The sequence below is a fragment of the Oryzias melastigma genome, linkage group LG8 (assembly GCF_002922805.2).
Source record: "Oryzias melastigma strain HK-1 linkage group LG8, ASM292280v2, whole genome shotgun sequence".
In the NCBI taxonomy this organism is placed as follows: domain Eukaryota; kingdom Metazoa; phylum Chordata; class Actinopteri; order Beloniformes; family Adrianichthyidae; genus Oryzias; species Oryzias melastigma.
The window spans coordinates 16,416,021-16,426,663 of record NC_050519.1 but is presented as its reverse complement, the minus strand read 5'-3'; the positions used below and the strand labels follow the sequence as shown (position 1 = coordinate 16,426,663).

Here is a 10,643-nt window from a genome sequence, read left to right as displayed (position 1 = left end):
GGTGTACCGTTACGTTTGTCTCATTCTCCCCGACACGAACACAAGTCCACATTTTTAAGCAGTCCGCAGGGAAAACTCCTGAAGCTTCAGATTAGCCACTTTGAGCCAGCTTTAGGCCACAGCACCCAAGGCGCTTTGACATCTCCTGAAAAAAGAAAAAGCTACTTTTGTTGCATCCAAACAACCTCTGTGGGTCTAGTGACGTACACTGTTGCAGGATTGTCACATAAGACAAATCCATTTATGTTAGAGATGAGGCAATGTGAAAGAAAAAGGAGAAATTGTCAAGTCAAACGAGAAAAAAGTGGACATTATAACTCTGAAACCCAGATCTGGACTCTGATGGAAAATGTTTGTGTCAATTTTTTTATATCTCAGAGAAGATAGGATGCAGCTGCAGGAAAACGGACACAAACAATTTTTAACAATCCTTTATATTCAGGTTTTTGTTTGAATTTAATTTTATTTTTTTAAAGAAACTGAATTTAAGCATTTAAGACCGGTTCCTCCAGCTTTTCCCTACCAGTCCGTCTGCTAATCTCAAGTGTTATTGAGCCCACATCTGAGTCTGTGTCCCTGATCTGTTACGCTTATCCTAATCAGATCATTCTGCTTTTGGTTTCTAGTCTGTACTGGCCTGGAACCATTCAGCTTGTTCTGAGCTCGCCGCCACCTGGGCTCCCTACACCTTCAACCTATCTGGACCTCTTCCCCCTCCCGAGCTTCAAGCAGCTTCTCCAACAAATAAACTGTTAGCGTCATATCACCCATCAGTCTCTTTTCTTCTGACCATGACAGGACTTCTGGATGTCTGCAGCAGGGCCTCTTGGATTTGTTTGTCTGAAAAGGTTACTGACGAGCCAAACCGCAATGTAGAACCAATACTAAAACTGTTTTAAAAAATTTAAATCAGAATTATTACTAGACAAATACAGTTGAAGATCATCTGCATAAAAAGATTTCAAAACACACACACTTTAACCAAACAGGAAAATCTAGGAAGGTCAAATTGAAGCTAAAAACGAGCCTTGTGGAGCTAAACATGCCTCAGTGTAAAGCAAATCAAGTTCAATTTTTTGATATACTATAAACGCTCTCCAGAAGTTCTGAAAAATTCTTTAGCCGGATGGGATCTTTCAGGAAGCACCATGAGAAAACCGTAGGTTCTATGAGAGGATTATGCAAAACTTGTACCCTGAAACTATAAATGCAAAAACCTGTTTTTGAATGTTTTGAGATGGTAGACCAGCAAAACTTTATGCTCCAACAGTGTGCATATGTGTGAACTGGTGGCATCCACTCTTGCATTGCTAGTTGCAAATTTGGCCAAAGGGAGTCAAAACTGGCAGCAAAAATACTCCCTAGGACTGACTGGAGCTTGGTAAATCAATAAACTGGACATGGAGCAGAGTGTTTGCGTGCATGTGGCTCATTTTTGTCCAGTCTTCTTATCTTCATATGCAGACATGTCCACGAGTGCTATCTGAACAAAAGACTTGGATTCCAAATCGCTGGCAGATTCCCAGTAAAGTGGAATTAAAAAAACGTGGAGGTAGCCATAAAAAAAAATCTATCAACATTTCAAAGTGCGTCTACTCCGTTCATGCAATTGGGTAAACCAATCCCATTTGAATTAAACGAGGCACTTGTTGAAATACAAGTCTCACCATTCATCTGAAGTGTCACAGAGTTTCCCTGTTGCTTCTTTATTTTCAGTTTTTGAGGAAATGTTGATTAGTTTTGTAAATGTTTTACAACAGTCACACAATAGTGATTCTCCTGGGCCTTTCTGTACGTTTTTTGGCCCGTAAAAACTAAATCACGTTTTCAGCGATTTAAGAAATCTTAGTATCAAAACGTTCAGCTCGTTTAGGACATTACTGCTTGTGCTTTTGGTAATTACGCATTTTATAGTTTTTAAAATATATTGAGCAAAATATGCCCCATAGGAAATAAATAAGAAATTGCTCAAATCTTTAAGAAACTTTGTGCATTTTGAAACTTTGCTAAAATTTTAGAAATATGCTAAAATATTTGGCAAAATTAGACATTTTTCCAGTTTTTTAAGGCTTAGTTAGAGTTTAGCCAATAATTGAACAATATGCTAGGTTTTTTGGCAAAATTAGACATTTTTCCAGTTTTTTTTTAATCGGCATTTAGTTAGCATTTTAGCCAGCTTTAGGCTTCAGCATTTTCAGCAATCAGCGTCCTCATTTTCAGCTATCAGCTTCATAATTTTCAGCTATCAGCTCTAGCATCGTCAGCAGCCGCATCCAGTTTACAGCCTTCACGCTAGCATTATTGCAGGTAATGCTTTATATCTAGTTTTAATAGGGATTGCAGTTGCTATTTTTAAGTAATTTAGCTAGAATAAATACAAATTAGTCTCCTTTGAACTTTCGCTTGTGAAGATTTGTGACTTTACACTTCAGTTTCATTGGTTTGTTTGGCATGCTTTGTTTTTCTTCCTTCATCTCAAGGGTTTTTTTAGGCTTTGTTTTTACCACTGTTTTGTTTTTTTGCACAAAGTTTCATTCATCACAGCTGTTTTTCACAAGTGAATAAACCCAGAAGCTGTATAAAACCACTTAGCATCGTCTTTACTTTTGTCAACACATGTATAAAAGAACACACACTATACTAACAACAGAAGGTACTGGAAACACATTGACATGGTAGAATCACACGGTTGATGCAGATTTGTTGATGATGGCAATCTCACATCCCAAAGGTCATCTAATGGGTTGGATTTTGGTGACTGTTGAGGTCATTTGAGTCCAGTGAACTCATCATCATTTTCAAGAAACCAGTCTGAGATGATTCCAACTTTATGACATGGAGCTTCATCCTGCTGGAAGTAGCATCAGAAGATAGTACACTGGGGTCATAGACAGATGGACATGGTCAGCAACAATACTCAGGTAGGCTGTGGTGTAAACCCTAGAGATGGTTGTGGGTGAAAATCCCAGCAGTTTCTGAAAAACATACTCAATTAAATCCCATTTCTTCTCTATTTTGATGCTCGGTTGCTGCCATGTGATTGGCTGATTAGAAATTTCTGTTACCAAATACTTGGTAAGGTGTGCCTCATAAACTGGCCAGGGAGTGTGTTACTTGTGTGGACTCTTCCTTGATCTGTGGGACTATTTGCCAACAACAAACGACTTTATACTTTGTGAACATTCACAGCACAATCCCTTTGAAATGCATCTGACTCATGGTCAAACATGAGCATTAAAGCAGATGTTCATTGTGGAGCTGCTTTTTTTATTTAAGAAGTCGGAAAAAGCTTCAAAATATATTTTTTTAATGCAAAATCCCCCAGCAGTTTCTCATTAAATGACCCTAACCCCAGTTCTAAATCAATTGTCAATTGAAAGTAGCTGTTTAATGCAACTAAAAGCACATTTTCCTCCCAAATCAAACTTTGTTCGCACATCTGATTTAGCTTTAATTGTTTAACTTTTTTGTAGACTCCTGACCAGTTAAAACTAAGATTATAATCTTTAAATCTGCATTTCTGCTGTGTTTCTGTTCAGAAAAATAAAGTGCATCCACTGCTGGCTAGTGTTAGCTCCATAAATAATCCTGAATCTTATATATATTTTAGCAAAACTCCCTTTTACATCAGGCACACAGATTTCCCCGATCCCCCCTGCATGATCCCCCCCCCCGTGACCTGGATAACTCATCACAGCTTGAGATTTCTTGACACTAGGTGTTAGAAAAGTCCTCTGGGAGAAAAGTGCCAATTCAGAATAATGTCATTTTGGGAAATTGGAGGGTGAATTCAGCATATTTAATGTATGCAGCCAAAAATGAGGCAGTTTTGTATGAACATGAAGTAGAATTGAAACATGTTTCATTATTTAATGTCTATAAACAAACTCATGCAATTTTTTTCTGAGCTCTTTCGTTCTTTTCTTTTTCCATTTCCTCCGTTTATTCCTCCTTTTTCCACACCCACCAGTGTGTGTAATTAGGCTTTCACTTTTGCTTTCCAGCCTGAGTGCTAACGTGTTTAGTGAAATTAGATTGTAATAGCCCTCTTAAATTTTGATTTAACGTTTATTATTCTCTGTTATTAGGTTTTTTTCTGCCTCATTTTCAGTTCCAATTTCCCTAAATTACAAAAAAAAAAAAAAAAAAATCGCAATGAAATGTTGATAAGAGAATTCTTCCATGTTTTTAAAATATTTTTTTTCTCTTTCTCTCCAAACCTCAGATGCTCTGTGATGGCTGGACCAAAAGGATGCTGCACTCCACCTCTTGTAAAATTTCCTGCAAGCTTGTCTTCTTGGCTCATCTACTGCCCTGCTAGTAGAAAAAAACAAAACAAACCATGAAATCCAAACGACATGCAATGTAGCACGACTGTAACCCTCCTGGCTGTTCAGGGACACAGAACTTTATGAGGTCTAATAACATTTTCCTTATGATAAACCTTCAAGTAAAAGGCACTTATATAACATCGGGCTTTCATCCACTGTCGTGATGCATCTCGACATTCGACAGTTTGCAGGGCCTGTAGCTCACATTCTTCACCAGCTCTCTGCGGACATTAAAGCAATATTCTCAGGGATCGATCTTGTAACTGAAGAAACGCCATCATATAACCCACATATTCCAATCCCTTTATCCTAGATGTTTCACATCTGGAGTAAGTAGGGCTTAACAAGAAGAATTCAGATCTCGTGTTACCTGTGATCTCCAGCTGTCTTTACACACAACTAAAGCCTGCCTGAGGTTCCTTTATTCTTTAAACCTTTAAACGCTCCACAATATTTTTTGGGGGGGGACCTGTAGAAACCTTTCATCTTACCACTCAATGACGTGGTGCCACTGGATCACAAAGTCATTTGAGAGGGGTTCAGAAACATCAAAATGATGACACAAGAACTCTGGTTGCTTGCTGCAAACACTTGTGCGGCTTCTTGAGTTTGTGTAGAAGGATCAATTGGCTCACGTGTAGTTGAGAGGATAATTCAGGCAATAGACACATGGGGTGCTATATAAAGGCCAAGGCGTCCACCCAAGGAGATATATACTGTATATGGAGAGAAATAAGCATCACTCCAATTTTTGCGTACGTAGTTCTTGATTTGTGCATACATTTGAATTTGTGCGTGCATAATTTTTGATTTGTGGGTAAATTAGGATTTGTGCATGCATATTCTTGATTTTCGTGTGCATAATTCTTGATTTGCGTGTGCATAATTCTTGATTTGTGCTTCCATAATTCTTGATTTGTGTGTAAATTAGGATTTGTGCATGCATATTCTTGATTTGTTGCCTAACTTTGAATTTGTGTGTGCATAATTCTTGATTTGTAACTCATATTATGCACCTTATGTGCATATGTACAACAATTGTTAAATTTAAAAAAATCCAAAATACAATTTACACATGCACAAATTAAAATTACAAAAGCTTGAAACTAATCACAGATGCAAATCTTTAAAAATGACTCATGGATCACCTCTTACACAAACAAAAGCTCAGTTACGCACGATTCTGTGGTGATACTTCACGTCTCAGAATTTCATTGGTGAGTGATGTGTTTGAATACAACTGGAATGCTGGGTCATCAGTGTTTTCTTATGAGCCGTTTTGAACTTAGACTGTAAATTATATCTGGTTGTTGAAAAAGCTCTTAATTTGAAGAGGCTCTTAATTTGAAAGTGTTTGGACATTGTTTCCTTATCCTGAGGGAGGGGTTTTAGCACTCCATGTGGCAGAAGCAGTTAGCTGCAAAGGAAGCAGGTTTTCTCCTTAAACTTTTACCTTTTTACCTTCTGGGTTTTGATGGGAACTCCAAGGGTTCAGTGAATGACCAAAGTGAGTACTTTCTGTTATGTTTACACCTCTTTTGTGCCAAGTTCTGTATTCATTTACTTATAGTAAACTTACAGTCATTTTGTGCATTTATATGAATAATTTTATATCCCGAGTTGGCTTGAGTTGACTGTGGGTCTTGTTAATTAGCAGGAGCAAGTCTAGAAGTTGATTGCTTAGTGGGGGAGGGGAAAGCAGAGCTGCATGCCACGTGAGAGTGAGTGTAGGAATTTCTTTCAACCAGCAGGGGCGCTAGAAGTTCATATATTTTGGTTTATTCCTTAAATCTGAGGAGATTAGTTGTTTTTAAATGCCTTTACTGCTGTAAATGTTTAGTTATTTGTCTTCTTATCTCATTTATTTTACATATTATATTAAGTCACATTGTTTATTATTATTTCAGAAACTGTGAACACCCTGAGTTCCTAATAAATCCTTTCGGCTGAAGAAGAAGTCGCCTTTCTTCTTCTTCCTGTGCTCTGACCGGCACTGCATCTTGTCCTCTGCCTAGCCTAAACGAACTGGTGTTATTCCCACCTCCCCAACACTGGTGAAACTTGACATTGGCTTTCTTAAACAGGTGTTACCCGTAATTTATATAAAAAAGTCTAAATAAGCCTTTTATAAAGTCAGTGCACAGAGTTCTTGTTTAAACGTGGTGATTGCTGGAAGCACTGGCCTGCTTTGACCTGCGGGTTTATAGAAGGGTCCGGCGCCGCCTGCTATCCCTGTGACTGTGACCAGCGCTCAGGACAGAGCCCGGGTCGGACGTCCTGTCAGGGGACGTGCTGCAGATCGGAAGCGCTCTTTTCTGGAAGATATTTTATTTTTAAACGCATATTTAGACTTTTCTATATTATCTGGAATATCTTTTTTTAATAAAGTGGTAAAATGTCAAGTTTCATCAGATAAAATTAACAATCTAAGTTCAAAACGGCTAATAAGAAAACTCTGATGACCCAGCATTCTAGAAGTATTTAAACGCATCATTACAAAAGTGAAATATACCTCACTACAGATTCATGCGTAATTAGTTAGAAGCTAGTTTCACAGGCTAGTCCCCCGCCCGGATGGACATCACTTGGCCACTGACATCACCTACTTCTTGGTTTGCACACTTCCGGGTAGTCTTGTAGCTCCAGATAACCAATGTGTTCTGACTATCCCCTGCAGGTGAGCGCAGCGCGATCTCTCTCTGTCTGGGTGATGAACAAAGTCTGTAACTTTCTGACACTCCCAGTTCTGTGGGACAGCTGCTGCTTTACATACTGGTTTTATTGCCAATTCCCCGTCCCTACTTGTGTGTGATCTCCCTTGGATTTACGGAGAGGGTACTGGTTGGGTGCTCACCAGCTGTTATCTCTTTAGGAAGTGTAAGAAGGATTTACCGGGACTCGCTCTCCTACCGTCTTCGAGTGGAAAAGAACGACCCCACACTCGAAACCCTGCAGCACCAGAATAATACTCCGTGTTTAATGAGTGAATGAGTACACCATGAGAATTTTCTCATGAACTCTGAACTCTCCTGTCTTTTTGCACAACCAACCTATTCCATCCTTATATTTCCTACTTTCATAGCAGTTTTCTTGCCATTAACCACCTCACAGCATGCCTCTGCAGTACCAAAGTAGAAGTAAAAAGTGTTGTACCTGATGTTGATACATACGTTTAAAATTGCTCAGTGAAATATAAAATTTTGATAAGTCCCAACAAGGATTCCAAAGCACAGCACTTCCATTGTTTTCACTTCTTGTTGCTTTGCCCAGCCCTCATAATTCCTGACAATTGACTGAAGACATCTTTACTCACGTGTTTTTTTTTTTTACAATGTTTGGTTCGAAACAGAAATCTCCGTTAGACGCCAGTCTGACTACAGACCAAAGGCAATCTTCAGGACTCAATCTGAACCAACTGACTTTTCCAGTCTGAATACACCCTAAGACTCGGAGAAAGTTTTGTGCCTAAGAAAAATTGGCAATGGACTGAGATGAATAAAGTTCAGAAATATCCTCCAGTCAAAGTCCAAGAATACGGATTTGTGTGTGTATTTAAAAGAAATTGGTGCAACGCCTCCTAATACCCAGTCCAAGGGCGGTGGGTCTCAATGTTACAATTTAAGTAAGATCTCAGGTCAAGGCCTTCTAACAAGTAGCAGGTTTGGAGAGTGCAGTGAGTTGACGGCCAAAAGCAATTATGGAAAAAAAGTAGTTAGCACCTCAGTTTGATCAAGGTTAAAAGAAAAGAGATCTGTGCTTAGTCTCAGATTCCTTCTCTTACAAGTTAATTGCATTACTTATTCTCAAAGATTTGAGGCAATATTTGTCATTCACAAGGATAAAATGGCACTAAGGTTAAGAACAAAAAAAATCAGTGCAGAAAACCAGATTAAAACATAAGTGAACTTGAAGGCCGAATGTTTTTAACATTTTGTGCAACCAGTCTAATAATGTGAATATTGCTCAAAGGATTGATATTGGATATTTTGTATTTTTTTAAAAAGGACATATTATTAAAAAACATAAATCCCTTTTTTGTTTTTCATTGTTCAGATTTGAGAGGTTGCAAGTTGGGCATTCAACGCCTTTGAAAGTTCCTTCGTACATTGGTCTGCGTGGATGCCGTCATGAGCGTCAGGTGTAGGACGGGGGTCCGTACGCAGCTGGGACTTCCAGCTGAGACACCTACAGAGATCACATTCGCCTAAGACATTCAAACTCTAATAAACACACACATACAAACACATGGAGAGCGCCGGACACATCAGGGCCAAAACAGTTCTTCATTCTTAGTTCATCAGATTTACATAAGCTCACTGTATCGGGCCAGAGGACAGATGGTCCACGAGGAGCAGAAGATGCCCCCAAAAAAGAACAGAACTTTTTTTTTTTTTTTTTTTTCACTCCCCCCACATTACTCCACTCATCTAATTTTATTTTATTCTAATTAATTCTCTTGATTCATTAGCAATGTGGGATAGGGAAGATGGGTAGGGGAGTAAAAGATGAGAAGGGAATGGAGCATCTTGCCATCTGCATTTTTCTCCTGCAGGGTAAGACGGCGAGTCTGTCTCGCCAAACTGCAGAGAAAAAAAAAAAACTCTGCTCTAAAATGACAGAGGAGGAACCATAACAAGGCACATGAAAAGGAGGTAAATAGAGTAAAGTTTGCCACCCCTCTTATTTTTTATGTAGATAAGTGTTTTGTTTAAATACCTTGTTATAAAATAATTCTCCTGCCACATAAATTATTTTAAAGAAATGTAAATTGCTGATTTATGCACTAAATACAATGCAATACAACAATATAAATATATTTTTTATTATAAAAAGTAGAGGTCAAGAAAGTTGTTTCTGATCAAAAAATGTGTTATGAAGATATTTTTGATGATGTAAGAATTTTCTTTATCATTTTGCTGGGATAAAAACAAATACAGATTCAAAGGGCTTGTTTCCACGTATGTAGCTAAAATTAGCCAGGGCTTATGGCCATGCACATCAGAAATTAACTGAAAAAACCGAGCTGTTAAACCAGATGAGACCACCTGACCTCTAATCAACCTGCAACATCACGAGTGTTTCCGGGCACGCAGCTCACACGCCTAATCACGACACAGGCACTGCAGAAATCTCGCTTTAGACACGCAGACTGAGGTGAACGCTGCATGGTTTTTGTGGCTTCTGACACGGATTTCAGCTGAGAGTTTCTTCTTTCACGCCAATGTCACTCTCGATTCATTTGCAAATGTTTTTGGAGCTTTTCCCAAAAGCTGCTGCAGATAGGATTGCTAAACCAAAATTAGAGTTGAACCAATGTGCTACAACCACAGAAAAAGGCTAAATCCTTGAGCTTTAGAGGCAACAAATGACAAAATAAAAAAACTTACCAATAAACAAATAAGCTAATTAGCCATTGACTGTCACACCAACATAAGCTGAAATGGGATTTTATGTCCCAAAAGCCAAATTCCATGACCGGGGTTTGGGCCGCCGAGGCACTCGCCTTCGACTGCCACCCAAACCACAATGCACCAGCCCAAACTGCAGAGAAAAAAAAAAAACTCTGCTCTAAAATGACAGAGGAGGAACCATAACAAGGCACATGAAAAGGAGGTAAATAGAGTAAAGTTTGCCGCCCCTCTTATTTTTTATGTAGATAAGTGTTTTGTTTAAATACCTTGTTATAAAATAGATTCTCCTGCCACATAAATTATTTTAAAGAAATGTAAATTGCTGATTTTTTTTTTTTAATATTTTACAATTTTGTAAAGCTGGTTTTTATTTCACAATAACTCTAATTTTAGACTGCTACTATTAAAAATGCACTAAATACAATGCAATACAAAAATATAAATATATTTTTTATTATAAAAAGTAGAGGTCAAGAAAGTTGTTTCTGATCAAAAAATGTGTTATGAAGATATTTTTGATGATGTAAGAATTTTCTTTATCATTTTGCTGGGATAAAAACAAATACAGATTCAAAGTGCTTGTTTCCAAGTATGTAGCTAAAATTAGCCAGGGCTTATGGCCATGCACATCAGAAATTAACTGAAAAAACCGAGCTGTTGAAACCAGATGAGACCACCTGACCTCTGATCAACCTGCAACATCACGAGTGTTTCCGGGCACGCAGCTCTCACGCCTAATTATGACACAGGCACTGCAGAAATCTCGCTTTAGACACGCAGACTGAGGTGAACGCTGCATGGTTTTTGTGGCTCCTGACACGGATTTCAGCTGAGAGTTTCTTCTTTCACGCCAATGTCACTCTCGATTCATTTGCAAATGTTTTTGGAGCTTTTCCCAAAA

The 10,643-nt window shown here is 38.4% G+C and overlaps 1 long non-coding RNA gene across 1 annotated transcript; it reads right to left on the bottom strand.

Moving 5' to 3' along the window:
- Positions 1-8,315: 8,315 nt before the first annotated feature.
- Positions 8,316-10,599, bottom strand: LOC118599025. Its single transcript, XR_004948281.1, has 2 exons — positions 9,894-10,599; positions 8,316-8,931 (listed from the first exon to the last, which is right to left on the bottom strand). It is a non-coding gene; the product is annotated as an uncharacterized LOC118599025 (long non-coding RNA).
- Positions 10,600-10,643: the final 44 nt, after the last annotated feature.